The sequence below is a fragment of the Puma concolor genome, chromosome B1 (assembly GCF_028749965.1).
Source record: "Puma concolor isolate L17-30 chromosome B1, mPumCon1.1.hap2, whole genome shotgun sequence".
Taxonomy (NCBI): Eukaryota; Metazoa; Chordata; class Mammalia; order Carnivora; family Felidae; genus Puma; species Puma concolor.
The window spans coordinates 155,100,180-155,116,136 of NC_141670.1; the positions used below are offsets into that span (position 1 = coordinate 155,100,180).

At 31.7% G+C, this 15,957-nt stretch overlaps 1 long non-coding RNA gene across 1 annotated transcript in view; it reads right to left on the minus strand.

Annotated features, from left to right (window-relative positions):
• Positions 1 to 927: 927 nt before the first annotated feature.
• LOC147581965 (uncharacterized) overlaps positions 928 to 15,957 on the minus strand; it is a 31,942-nt gene continuing 16,912 nt past the window's right edge. Inside the window, exon 2 of the long non-coding RNA XR_015249806.1 lies at positions 928 to 1,103. This is a non-coding gene — a long non-coding RNA (uncharacterized LOC147581965). The remainder of the gene's footprint in view (positions 1,104 to 15,957) is intronic.

A 15,957-nucleotide genomic window follows, 5' to 3' on the forward strand; every position in this document is an offset into this window, starting at 1 on the left:
ATATATGGTTTTTATGATCTTGAGGTATGATCTTTCTATCCCTACTTTCTTAAGGGTTTTTTATCGAGAAATGATGCTGTATTTTGTCAAATGCTTTCTCTGCATCAATTGAGGGGATCATGTGGTTCTTGTCCTTTCTTTTATTGATGTAATGAATCAATGTGATTGTTCTGAGGACATTGAACTAGCCCTGCATACCAGGTATAAATCACACTTGGTGCAAACCCTCCAAAATTTTAATCTGTAACTTATCTATTTCCTTCCATCTGGCTCCATAGTTAAGAAATCATACTCATAGTTTTTGGTTAGGCAGAACTTTAGCCCTTATGTTTTGTTTTGTATTTTTTTTTCCACAACATAATGACTGCTACCTTGAAGTCACCTAACTTTGAGAAAGCATTTAAAGTTGGATCTTTGCATTCAGTCACATTATTTAACAAAATGTTTCTTTGGCTTTTATTGTACCAAACTTTGTATTTTAATTCTTTGCTGTATCTAGATTCAGTTAACATTACCACCCTTGCAAATACCATGAAGATCTGAATTACTTGTTTCCCTTTCATGTCTGCTTACAAACTGGTTGGTCCTTTCAGAACTCATCTTCCATAGGAATATCTTGCCAAGTACAAGCAATAATAATCCAAAAACACTATGAATTTTAATTTTCCACTTTCTTCTTATATATCCACCAATTCAGTATGTATGTGGTTTACTTCCCAGGTTATGGGAGATGAGAGGGGTTTTAAGCAATATATTATCACCACATAACATGGACTGCCATCTTTCTAAACACTAAAACTTTCTAAACACTAAAACACTAAAACTTACTTTGCTGCCAATTTTCTGAATATTAAACCAATACCACACATTTTAGTCTTTGTTAGAAAAGTACTATAATTCAAGGTAAAAATAACATAACAAACCACGTGAAATTTTGGTTGTTATTCAAAATGAGATGTCATCATATATATACACAGTCAAATAGGGAATTGCCAAGCACCTTTATATGGAGACTTAGGGACTCTTGTGTCCTCCTTCTTGTGGCATTTCCATCTTCCCAGGTCTCTTCTAGTCATATTCTGGATATGTTGCTTTGATCTTGTCTATGGAGAAAGAGAGAAAGAAAAGAAGATGTATTGGCTTAGTCCAAGGTGATATACATCTCTTCTACCCAAGTTCACTGGAAAGAATTTGCCTAAATGTCATGGGGACTAGGAAATGTAATATTCTTATGCCTACAGTTAGAAAAAAAGATTTCTGAACATCTTGTGTGTTCTGACCACATTACATAGAAGAAAAACACATGTGCATACAACACAAAATATCACCTCAATGTTTTCTCATCCTTTAACCAGTTGTCACATTAACTCTGAAGGAGTATTTTTCTGGAATAGATTATGCCTCCTCACCACCAAATTTATATATTGAAGGCTTAAACTTCAATGTGACTATTTTGGAGATAGAACCTTAAAGAAATAATTAAGGTTGAATGAGGTCATAGGAGTGAGGCCCTAATCTAAGATGACTGATGTTCTTGTAAGAAAAGGAAGAGATACCAGGGATGTGTATGCCCAGAAAAAAGGCCATGTGAAGACACAACAAGACAGCACTCTTGCAGGTCAAGGAGACAGGGCTTAGGAGAAATCAATTCTGATGATACCCTGATCTTGGATCCCTAGATTCCAGTACCGTGAGAAATAAATTTTTGTGGTTGAGTCACTCAGTCTATGGTATTTTGTTGTGGCAGCCCTAGCGGACTAACACAAATATCATAACTTTTCATTTCTGTAAATGTCTTAAGTACTCCTCTGAATGTCAACATAAAAGTCCTTGACTGAGGTAAAAGGATATTAAACACTCATTTTTCAAGATATCATGCTCACCTCTGGGTTCTTTTTTATTATTTTTGGTATTATTAATAGAAATTAAATATATATGCTGTGAGGGTGCAATATATAAAGAAAAAATCCAAAGAAGAAAAGGACTTCTTAGTTGTCTGTCACTTATGAAGTGAAGAAAAAGTCATGAGAGCAGGGGCTTGTTAGAGTGAACACTTTGACTTTGGCTACATTGCATCCTGTGAGATGAACACGTAGAAGAGCTAAAAAAGACAGCAAAGTAAAATATACATAAAATCTAAAAATAGATTATTTAATTTTATTTAGGTATTTGCTTAGAGAGCACATATTTGTTTAGAGGCCTGTAAACTTCTATTCATGTAAAATCCCCTCTCTCAGGAGCCAATTGTAGAAGAGATGCTATACACAGAGGGGGTCATACATTCAGTTCCTATCATGATATCTTTCCCCTTAAAAATGGGGCTCTATAATAAATTCCTTGTTTAGAAAATAAAGCCTGATAGAAGATTTCAGTAAATCTACTACTTTTCAGTTGAGATGGTAACGAGGAATCAGAAAAATATTGAAAAACAAGTTTCCTCTGTGTATACTCTGATATTGTCAGATTATGAATGCAATAGACCTTCCCATCATACCATTTTTCATCCATGTTTATACCCATTCCCAGCTACATGGCTAAAGAAGTAGATAATATGTTATACAGAATTTCTGAGACTTGACAACCTTGATGCCCTTTAAGATAGAAGTGCCCAATACTTACAAATCAACACTGATAACTTCCAAGTTCATAATAAGTTGAATCATGCATGAGTGTCTTTAAATAATAAGTAAAATTTTGAATGCTCATATGGTCTTAAATTAGATTTTCTTACTATATTATTTATATAACTGAAAGCATAAATATAGCTGAAAAATTATACTTTAACAGAAAATTAATAAAAATATCCAAAATTAGTACAAATGATGCAAAATGCAACATTAAAAATATATGATATATGTTGTTGTGTTGAATAGAAAGTGACTTATTTTGTGGCTTATTTATCTAACATATACTAAGTAAAGAACAAACCATCCCTATATTACCCTTTTTAAATTACAATAATTTATTTATTTAAAAAAATTATGCTATGGTATTTTTGGCCTTCACTCGGTCAAAACTAACATATGTCCTTAAATTACTTTGTAGTACTAAGTTATTTTCATGAAAATGATTTAATGAACATAACTGATTAAAAATGTCTTTTTGTAGGATTACCTTTTGAATAAAAGCAGAATTCTAGAGAAGCTAAACACATTGCTTGAGAAACACTGAACTCTGACCTTAACTTGGAATAAAGTAAGAAGCACCAGATGCCAAGATTCTTACATCATGACTTAAATGGAAAGGTGAAATCACATTAGAATTGATAATAAATACTATGATTTAGAAAATAAGAAAATGTAATACGTACTAACCAGATGAAAAGATACTGTTAATGATATTCAATTTTCATACCTCAATGAAACAAATATTTAAAACTGAGAATATACATTAAATACTTTCTCATTTTCCTTTTTCTTCATTGTTCACTGTTTTTTTTCCCCCAGAAAATTCTTCAAAAAAAAAAGAAAAAAAGTAAAAGCCAACTATTTACTTTAAAAGAGACTGTAACAAATAATTGAGCTGTTTTTCCTTCCAGGGGATAATGTTAACATTTTCATAATCTGCACATCTATAGCAGTTGGAATATATCTGTGAAAACTTCGTGACATTAAATTGTTTATGTAATCAGGGACAAGATGTTTAAGCAGATGAATTCTGGAAATGAATATGTAAACATGAGTTTGTTTGATTTCCAGCAGTCATGCACTACAGTGCCTGCCATTAACATTGCTTGAATATTGGGAATCCATCTAGTTAGATGTATCTCTAGTAAGTAATTCACCTTCTTCTGTGATGCGTGTTTCTATCACATTATGAGATATAAATTCTGCATAATGATGGAAAAGAAAATTAAAAGTTATAGAGGACATATTTACACACAAATTAAGACATCATGTGAAAACTTTGTGAACAGTTTAATGTAATAAAAATAGCAAGCACCAAGTTGTGTGTATAAAAACACAAAAGGGAAGCTAGAAAATAAACAGTATTCTTACATAAAAAATTATCTTAATCATCATGACTGGAATGACTAAATAATCTAAGTAATACGGGCTCATTTCAAAAAGAGTTTGGAAAAATGATACACAAATGCAATTGAATTATGGGACCTCATTTTTAAAAAAATCAAAGGAAATAGAAATTTCTCACTCATGTGTGCCATGACACCAATAGCAGGTGTTAGATTATTTTCATTGATGTAGAGAATAGTGATGTGTGACTCCTCAGTGATTTTATAAATAAATATTTTGTTAATTCTGTGATAGAATGAAACCATAAAATTTCGTTATTAAATGTTAACAATTCTATCTTTAATGCCTAAATGAGTTTCTGACAGTAATATGTTCTCAGCAAATATTGTTATGTGCATTCTGTAGTGAATAAAAAAATACTTTAAAATTGAATTATTCAGTCTACTCAGAATTTGACTTTGTGGCTTAGAATGAGTAAAGAAAACATGTAAGGAAAAATGACAAATATGAAAATATAAGATTACAGGGATATTCCATTAAACTCAGTGAAAATGAAAAGATCAGCCTCATCAAACACTTCAAAGTTATCAAAATATTTTATGCTTTACTGAGTTTTATATAAACTTATAAAAATGTATTATCAATGAGATTTACAAAAAACCCCACACAATTCATGGAAAAAAATAATCAAAATGTGCCCAATTAATACGTAAGACAAAGCAATAAAAATTACTCCTGTACACTCTTATTGCATATAAAATTGGAGATGGAAATAAAAGTTAAAAATATGACCCTTACATATACCTTTAACAACTGGATAGAATCTCAAGTTATTGGAAACTCCAATGGACATCAAAAGGCACAACCTAAGCTTCAAGATGGTTAAAGCACACTGATTAAATAAAATAAGTGAACTCAATTTAATTGAGATAACAAACTAATAATCTCTATTGTATTAAAGTAACTTTAGGTATAAGTGGTTTACTTTATACTAACATTATCAAATTTTATACTCCTTTTGAAAAGTAGTGCTAAATCCTTGTATACCATCTCATAAAAGTAACGTAGCATTTTTATTTTAAAAATTAAAAACAACTTGGGGAGCCTGGGTGGCCCAGTCGGTTGGGCGGCAGACTTCGGCTCAGGTCATGATCTCGCGGTCTTTGAGTTGGAGCTCCTTGTTGGGCTCTGTGCTGAGCGCTCAGATCCTGGAGCCTGCTTCCGATTCTGTGTCTCCCTCTCTCCGCCCCTCCCCTGCTTGTTCTCTGTCTCTCCCTCTCAAAAATAATAAACATTAAAAAAAATTTTTTTTAATTAAAAACAACTTAAAATATAACTGAATTTGGTAATTAGAATTTACACTGGGTACATCATGTAGTAGCTTATAATAAGATAGCCAGGTATTTACATGTATTTTTTAATATTTTTGTATTTGTATAAGAATGCTTAGTTGATATAACAACTTGTTATATATTTCCTAATCCCCAAGTAAGCCAATGTTTTTAGAAAATAAGTTAATGTCATCATATTAATTAGGGCATATTAAATCAAGAACTGGATATAGTTTCAAGTGAACCAACATATTTAGTTAGATGTGTTGAGTTTTCAAATGTCGTAGCAATGTAATGTAACATTCAAACATATAAGGTTCGAATTAAAAAATCATGCAGGAATATTTGAATGATGAATGACTAAATCATATTTATACCCACTAGTAGTTCTTATAAAAAATAGTCTCAAATGATGTATAAAAACGACAATTTTAAAATGTCACATTGCTTTGAATTATCTATATTTTATTTGCATCTAATCTCTACTTTCTTACCTATCTGGTTGTAATGACAACTGATAACTCATTAATTATAATTAAGAAATCCAATTCAGAACAAATAAGAACATTTTAGGCACCATTTTTTTTTCATATTTTCATCTCCATATTTATTGAAAATAACGTGTAAGAGTAAGAGCAGTTTTGGAAATACTTGTTGAAACAAAAAGGGTGAAATAAAAAGGTTAGACTATAATATAAAAAATTAAAATTACAAGATTAAAGTTATAAGTTAAAAGATAAAGATGAGGGGCGCCTGGGTGGCTCAGTCAGTTAAGTGGCCGACTTCAGCTCAGGTCACGATCTCACGGTCCGTGAGTTCGAGCCCCGCGTCGGGCTCTGGGCTGATGGCTCAGAGCCTGAAGCTTGCTTCCGATTCTGTGTCTCCCTCTCTCTCTGCCCCTCCCCCGTTCATGCTCTGTCTCTCTCTGTCTCAAAAATAAATAAAAAAAAGTTAAAAAAAATTTAAAAGATAAAGATGAAAAAATTAGAAAGAAATGAGAAAATATTTCAATTTTAATTAAATTAATTAATTAAATATTTCAATTTAGTCTTGGTATAAAACATTATTTTTAGTCAGCAATGCCTCTAATACAACTGAAAGTACAGTCATACTGTGATTAAACTTATAAAAATGGTATGCATTGTTTATTATTTTATAATGCAGAATAATTTCAATAAAAATAAAGAAAATTTTTTCTAATTTACTTTTTTAATGGTTACTTTTTGAGAGAGAGAGAGAGAGACACACACACACACACACACACACACACACAGAGCGCAAGCACGGGAGGGGGCAGAGAGAAAGGGAGACACAGAATCCAAAGCAGGCTCCAGGCTCTGAGATACCAGCACAGGGCCCGATGTGGGGCCCTAACCCACAAGCCATGAGATCATGACCTGAGCTAAGTCGGACACTGAACTGACTGAGCCACCGAGGCACCCCGCTAATTTCTTGCATAACTAGAATAATTCATAACTATAATAATTTGAAAATACAATTTTTACTGTTTAACAAAATGTGTCAATTTTAAGCATCAAGTAGACATAATTATAATTGAAACATAATAAGACTATACTTCTTAAACCAGGTAGTTACAAATTTAATTGAAATGATGATTGATCTAGTCTTTTACAAGTTCCTGGTTCCATTATCAGAACAACCTTAAAATGAGGGCCCGAAGGTGACAACTCATTTTCTTAAACAGTTTCCCTTGCTGTTATGTTTCTTGTGATCTTTTACTTTCCTTATCATCCATGGATTTTTAGTTCAGTCTATTATTTAAATTAGAGGGAAAATGACATACATTATACCAAAGATTCTATGCTTTAATGTTATAATCTAAGCAAAACAAAACAAAACAAACAAAAAATACTTCAAACAAACCAGCCAACTGCAACACTCTACACTCTGGATGAAATATTACACTTTGGATGAAAACCTAACAGCAATAAACTTTTATTAAGTTGGAGCCTGTAATTATGAAACGTGGCTAGGAGAGGCCAATACTTGCAAAACCCTATCATGTACTTTTAGTGCATTTCTTCTATCCCCAATAGCACAGAGGGATATTTTAAAATTAAAATTGTATTAAAACAGCAAATTTAAAAACCTTGGAATATGAAATCTGAATAAAATATATTAACTTCCTTAGGCAAATACCTTGTATGTAATGGAAAGACCGTTCATCTAACTATAGAGATTTTATGTCCACTAATATTAATTTTTAAAATTATGAATACTTTGTTGTATTCATTTTTAGTTACTACTAATAATAGGTACAACTAACACTGATTTTATTACTTTTATATGTCAGGTGTTATGCTGATAGGTTTATATATGTTAAAGGTTGCCATCAAATTCTCATGAAGGCAGTGTGTAACTACAGATCTAGTGAGAGGTGCAGCTGGCATTCACACCCAGATCTGTCTATCTTCAGAGCCAGTTCCCTCAACCACTACACTAAAGTGAATTGAAATATGAAGTAAACACATGCTTTCTAGGCTGGTGTGCTGTAATAATAAAACAAATTAAGCTAAGTGTTACAGAAAGCATATTGAGGTGGCTAATGGCTACTGGGAAGACTCCTTGTTTTCTTTTTGTCACGTTAATTCTATGTACTCTGTGTCCAAGGCCAAGTTCCCTGGAAACAATTCAGAGAAAGAGATTCACATACACAGTGTTTATTGGAGAGTACTCTGCAACAGTACTTAGGAAGGAGTGAAGAAAGCAGGATGAAACAGATAAGTTGAACTCTGTGATACGTAACTATACATAATATAGCATGGAGGGATCTTAAAAAAGGAAAACAAAACAAAACATTGTGCTAAGGAAGAGAAGCTAGACATAAAAGGTCCCATATTACATGATTCCATTTATATGAAATGTCCAGAATAGAAAGTCCATAAAGACAGAAAGTAGATTAGTAATTTCCAGGGTCTGGGCATAAGGGAAAATGAGGAATAATTGCTAATCAGTGTGGAGTTTCTTTTATTAGTGATAATTTCCCAAAGTGGTGATGCATGCTAAACTCTTTGAATATACCTAAAGACTGATTTGTACACTTTAAAAGGATGGATTTTATGTCATGGTAATTATATCTTACTACCTGTTATAAAAAAAAGTCCTCACAACTCAAAAAGTAATGCAAAATATCTCTAAGAGCATTTAATAGCCATACTATGTAATAATTTTATCTTTTTAATCAGAGATTTTGCAATCTATTAAGACTTTCTGATTTCTGTTTAGGGTAAATAAGTGCCAAATTCTCATTAATTTTAGGTTGGCTCTATTTTTTGCTTATAGACTACCTGGCAATACTTATGTGATAATATATATCTAGTATGTCTTATATCATCATCAAGACCATTATTTAGAACTAGAGAAAAAACTACCCCAAAAAACAATAAAAACAAAACCCAAAGGTGAAACTCTAAAGAAACTTTACTCCTTGTAGTAATTTTTTTTTTTTAAGAAAAGGAGATGAATCCTGGAGAGATAAATTGATGAAGCTCCATCACTTATGATCATAAGTATGTATAAACTGATATACACTGATATACTATCCTTCTTAGTGATTTTATAATAATGATACACTAGATTTTCATGTTTAATTTTAAAGGCTCTTTGTTGTAGATGCGTGTGTGTGTGTGTGTGTGTGTGCGTGTGTGTGTGTTCCTTCAACTTAGCTTTCATTGTCCTTTTTAAGTATTGAATTTCCCAAATCTTTGTGGGAAGACTTTGTGGGAAAAATATTAAATAATTTTAATATTTCTTGTTTAGTTGTTTTGTTAAGTCAAATTATGAATTAAATGTCAAAATTCTTACTAAAATACTTCATTAAAATTAATAAACAATGTTTCTACAAGTTCTATTTTTAAATTGATATAAATCCAGATGTCATTAAAACACATGTAATACTTGATCATGATATATTGCATGTTTTATCATTTTAAGGCTTATTGAAAGAAAATCTTTTGAAAGAATTATTTGTATTCTAATTCAATAAACGTATGATCTATGTAACTAGATCAACCGTACATAGAATAATATACTTTTTTATCATTAAAAAAATAGTGGTACACTGAAGTCTGCAACCATTAAATATTTAAATTCAGTAGATTTTTTATTGTAGAAAAACGTAAAACACTTTTTTTGTATAACTACAAGGTAAACAAGGCCTTAAATAACTAAGACCTAAAAATGCTATTCTATGCTATCCATTTAAATATAAGTTATATATTTTAACTGTGTTTAATTTCTTAACATTATTTTACAACTGAAATAATTATATTGGATATTTTTTCTATGCATAATAAAATAGAAAAGTCACTAAATCATTTGACACTATTTTAGAATGCACCAAGAAATCTTTTTTTTTCATGAAATGGTGTCAAATTCATGATTATTTGTCTGTTATTCATGGTCCTTTTATAATATTGTAATTGTGGAAAGTAATCATTTACATTAAAAACAAACAGATTTAATTTTTATTTCAGAATTGTAGGTAGGAGTAAAGTGTTTAGACACAGTTTTTTTTTATTAATTTTTTTAATTTTTTTTTTTAATTTATTTTTGAGACAGAAACAGAGCGCGAACAGGGGAGGGGCAGAGAGAGAGGGAGACACAGAATCTGAAACAGGCTCCAGGCTCTGAGCTGTCTGCACAGAGCCCAACACGGGGCTAGAACCCACGACCCGTGAGATCATGACCTGAGCTGAAGGTGGACGCTTAACCAACTGAGCCACCAAGGTGCCCCATAGACACAGTTTTAAAAGGGAGTAAAAAACTGCTTATGCTACTTCTCAAAAAAAGAACATTATCTATGTCCATCACAATAATATATTACTAAATGTGCTTTTAAAAAAAATATTTCTAATCATATTAACTAATTCTCTAGCTTCTTCAAGTGACATTAACTAAGCATTTTAATTGAGTATTCAAGTATTTTCATTTGACTTCGTAGGTCAATTCACATTTAAAACCTGACAATATAATAAGTTTAAAGCTGCAAACTTTTAAACCATGAGTCTTAAATACATTTTGATATTTTAATGTAAATTATGAATTCATTAGGTAATAATAAGATTTTATTTTGCATTAAGGTTGCTAGAAGACTTGGTGTAGTTTAGAATTTATATTACAAGATTTTCATTTGAGTATTAAATTATGACATTAATATGGGATAATGGAATATTACCAGTTACTTTTTTATTTTGTACATACATACATAAAATGTATCATGTACATAATAATATGTCTAAACAACCTTTTAACTATTAAGTACATGCAAATATATATACTTATAAATGTATATACTTATAAATATATATACTTATAAATGTATACTTTTAAATATACTTATAAAAGTATATAAATATATATACTTATAAATATATATACTTATAAATGCAAGTATATATACTTATAAATAGAAGTATAAATATTTACTTATAAATGTATAAACATATACTTATAAATGTATACAAATATATATACTTATAAATGTATACTTATACATACTTATAAATGTAACATTCATTTTTTAAACATAGGTTTATATTTTAATAATAAATTATTTTACTATTATAAATTCACCTCCACCACATGGTCAAGTTATTTTATAAAACATACATATGTACTTATTGTATTGTTTAGGATAATAATGAAGTATGAAATAATAAGATCAAATGTTAATGCCTGTTTTCTCAGAGTATCTTTTTTTAAATGTTTTATTTATTTTTGAGGGGGGGAGAGAGAAAGAGACAGGGAGAGAGAATGAGCAGGGAGGGGCAAAGAGAGAGGGGGACAGAGGATCTGAAGTGGGCTCTGTGCTGATAGCAGAGAGCCAATGTGGGGCTTGAACTCACAAACTATGAATCATTACCTGAGCTGAAGTCAGACACTCAACTGACTGAGCCACCCAGGTGCCCTTCTCAGAGTATCCTTATTGGTATTTATTACCATATGTTTTCACAACTTCCATTTATACTACTATTCTGAATTTTGTTGTTTTATAAGTTGAAAATCTGTTCATAGTTGAAAATCCCACAGAGTGATTTAAATTGTTGTATTAATGCATTATTGAATGTTTCTCACTTAAAAATATTTTTACAAAATACTTGAATACATTTGTATTATTTATAATGTTAAAACTTTCTTTCATATTCCTACTTCTGGTAAAATAAACACATGAGCATTCAAACATTTAGACATGTATAGATACTGACTTGCATATTTGTCTTAGTCATCTTGGGCTACCATAACACAATACTAGACTGGGTGGCTTAAACAATTGCAATTTATTTTCTCTCAATTCTAGAGTTTGCATGTCTAAGATTAATGTCTCAGCAATGTCTATATCTGGTGAGGGCTCTCCCTTTGGGTTGCCTTCTCCTTTCATCCCCTTATAACCCTTCCTTGGTGTTTAGGTCTTCAACATACAAATTTTGGGGAGACACAAACATTCAGTCTATAACTGCTGTTTTTCAAGACTCTTTCAAAAGTTTCTATCTGAAGTTATTTGATTTTTTAAATCTATATTAACACAATTTATGCAACAAAAATAACAGATACTGCTATTAATCTGTAAACAATACGGGTGCCTGGGTGGCTCAGTTGGTTGAGGGTCCGACTTCGCTCAGGTCATGATCTCACGGTCTGTGAGTTCGAGCCCCGCGTCGGGCTCTGTGCTGACAGCTCAGAGCCTGGAGCCTGCTTCGGATTCTGTGTCTCCCTGTCTCCTGCCCCTCCCCCGCTCATGCTCTGTCTCTCTCTCTGTCAAAAATAAATAAACATTAAAAAAAATGTTTAAAAATCTGTAAACATTAAGCCAGTTGTAGTTTGAGGTCTACAAGCAAACATGCTTACACAGGGAGAAAAACTACTCCATTAAATGTAACATAACTTTTTTGGAGGCAATAGTCATTCTATCCTTGCTCCATCCCACTTTGGCTTCATAGCAATCTATTATGTATGTGCCTACATAACAGCTATGTAGTGATTATCGCTATATATATATGTATATATATATGTATACATATATATATAGCCAGATTCTTAAAAGGAATCAAGCTCAGAGTCCGATATTTTCCCCCTTCCTTAAGCAGTACCTGAAATATTTTTCCCCAAAGAATAACCTAGAACAGCAGGAACTCAGAAGATCTATAACCTTTTACTGAGTAAATCCCAGGAGTTAAGGCATTTTCCTTATTATATTAACATTTCTTAACGTGACCAACAAACAAATAAACAAAATATGTATATTATGTATGTCTTATATATTAGGTATTATATTTGAAAAATAATTGGCATATATTTATAATAGTTTATTTAGAAAAAAGAAAATGCATTTTCATCATTTCTTTTTCCTTTTTGTTTTTATATGTCTTCTTTCGAAAATCAAATACCTTAAATACAAAATATGTGTTCAATCCATTTACTCTCTCATTTTATAACAAACTCACAATATGTAAAATGTCTCTTTATAATTACCATAAAATCTAATTTAATGGGGAAATGACAGAACAATTCAAATTATGATAGGAGAAATGTAATTGTATTGCTAAGATTAAGTATATCTAGTAAAGTAGAACATAAGTTGTTTATTCTATACTAACCCAAGGGCTATAAATTAGGTGTGACACATAAAGGAAGGAATTTCAAATTTTGGTGCCAACTATTATTCAGACTAAAAAGAAAATTAGTCAAAACAGAAAGCATGTAAATGTTATTGACAAATATGACTTTGATGTAAAAAGATAGTCAAGAAAGATAATTGTGAGTTTTATGTTGAATTTATTGAAAATTATGCTAATTGCTATATATAGATATAATGGTTGAATTGGAGGATATGAGCTGGAAGTATAAATTATGGAATATTTCTCAGGCTAAATGAATGAATCCACACTTACATGTGAGGGTAACTGTTCGAATGCAATACTAAAATGAAAGGGATATATGCATAGATGAATGTTAAAGTAGTTTTAGCTACACTAAGATTTTATGTATTGATTATCAATACATCACATGGATGAGAAAGATATATGAAAAACTACATTTGGATATGAATATGTCCATGATCACTTGGAATTGTTTTTTATCCTGAAACCCTGATTTCTCGACTAACACACATACCATAGACTATCTCTTGAAAGCAGAGATTTAAGATGTGAAGAAACTCCACAAAAATTAAGGATCTGTGTAGGGGTAAGTAGATGGGACTTACGTGGAAAGAGAAATGTCTGTTCATGCAATGACAGGGGAGTGGGGAAGTGAGTTTTCTAGGATAGAGTTAGGCAGAGTATAGATGCAAAAGGTTGTTTCCCTAGGTACACATTTATGTAAAACTCCTGGGGAATTTATAAGCAAGGCAATAGCTGTTAGTAAATATTATGGGTGTAGATTTGCTATAACCCATGAGAGAAAATGTTCTGAAGATTTTTAAAAGGTAGTGGACTTAGGAACAAAATAAAAACAGTTGTATTGATTACATTGCATATTCCTTTGTGCAGTCGGCTCAACAGCAGTATGAGTGCTATTAAAATACAGTTATAAGTAGGGATGATTTAGGTTTGGAGATTGGCAGAGTGGCTCTAACAGAGAGTTATATATAGACCAAAGTTTCTATATCCATAAAATGTATTTTTTTTATGTTTATTTATTTATTTTGAGAGGTGAGGGTGGATAGAGAGAGAGGGAGAGAATCCCAAGCAGGCTCTTCACTGACAGTGTGGAGCCCAATGTGGGGCTTGATCCCAGGAGATTATGACCTGAGCTGAAATCAGGAGTCAGTCTCCTAACTGACTGAGCCACCCAGGTGCCACTATAAAATATAGTTTTTAAAGTATCAACTTGAAGCTCCATGGACTTGGGTACCTCAGCTCTGCAGTTTACTCTTGTATCTTTAGGTCTAGCAGGATACTTTGCACAGAATGAGACTTTCCATATTTGCTGAATGAATACATGCATTAATGAATAAATAGGGTCTGATGAGAGTTAACTAAAGCAATTCACCATAGATTCTAGGATTGTGAGTGTTATATAAGCTGAATTTTATAAGTGCAGTGAAGTCTCTATGAATATTTCACTTAGAATTAACAATAGAAGTACATGAGAACACTTCTATAAAATAAGCATGATAAATCTATTACTTGATATAAAAAAAATCTGAAATAGAATATTATGATTTCCCTCAGTTTAGCATCATACATATTGCCTAAAGTAAGTATTTATGGCATGAATGACATATGAATATAGGAAAACCCTAATCCTCATTAAAAATATTAAATACACATAAGTGGACATTTTAAAACTATAAGCTATCCACATGTCACATAACATGTTAATTTTTTAAAAAAATAATTTCTTGGGGCGCCTGGGTGGCGCAGTCGGTTAAGCGTCCGACTTCAGCCAGGTCACGATCTCGCGGTCCGTGAGTTCGAGCCCCGCGTCAGGCTCTGGGCTGATGGCTCAGAGCCTGGAGCCTGTTTCCGATTCTGTGTCTCCCTCTCTCTCTGCCCCTCCCCCGTTCATGCTCTGTCTCTCTCTGTCCCAAAAATAAATAAACGTTGAAAAAAAAAAAATTAAAAAAAAAAATTTCTTATTCATAAATATCACATTATATTTCATTCGAAATTATATGTTACAAGTATAGCAAGCCTATGTCCCCAAATGGCACAAATTGAGGTTGTAAGACATCAAAGACTATCAGGTATTTTGATTAATGTATCAGTTTAACCAGGTGGGAGAACACATAGAAATATATATAACCACATTAATTTTATTTTCTAAGCCTAGAGAAGGATTAGGATTATATTTAGAAATAAAAAATTCTGAAAATGAAGTGTGATTGTGTGATTTAGAATGTTGCTAAAACCCATGTAGTAAATAAGATTTTGGAAGCATTCTAAAATAATATGAAAGAGCTTTATAAATATTAATTTGTTATAGCAATACATTCACTCCATAGGCATAATTACAGGTTTGTCACCTTTACTCTTGTGCCTGATGTGGAAATAGTGGAAATCTATAATTAATAACTTGGTTAACACAGTAGGATGGCAATGTGTTTCTCCTTATGAATGTGATACAATCAGGATGTCGATGTGGAAGCTATGCCAAAAGCTTTCTGAAGGCAATCAGCCTTATCTGACACCAAGACATAACCAATTGCCTGATGTTTAAACTGATGCTCTGTAGTAAATATGGAACTGAACAAAAATTCTCGGGGTTTCAGAAATTATTTTCCAGACAAATTAGCATATCATCAATTCAGAAGTGGAAATCCACTCCATGACACCAAATTAGAGAACTAATAGGAAGCACAGAAAAATAAAGTTCTAAAAAAAATCCAAGAAGTAATTTAGAGGACATAGTGGTTAACAGCTGTGGAAGCAGGTGCAAAGCATGCATAACTAACAAAGTTGAAAAAAAAAACCTATTAAAAGATTAAAATGCATACCTTTAACCAAAGTACAGAATTCAAATATAGAAGGGCACCACATATTAAAGCCATTAACCTTTTTCAAAATTGTAAAGCATGTGAACTTGATCTTCTAGGGATTTTCCACTTGCCCTTCATCATTCTAAATGCACATGCATTAAATACATTTAATGGTTGCTGATATTTTAGAGAGCCAGTGATTAGTGTTTCT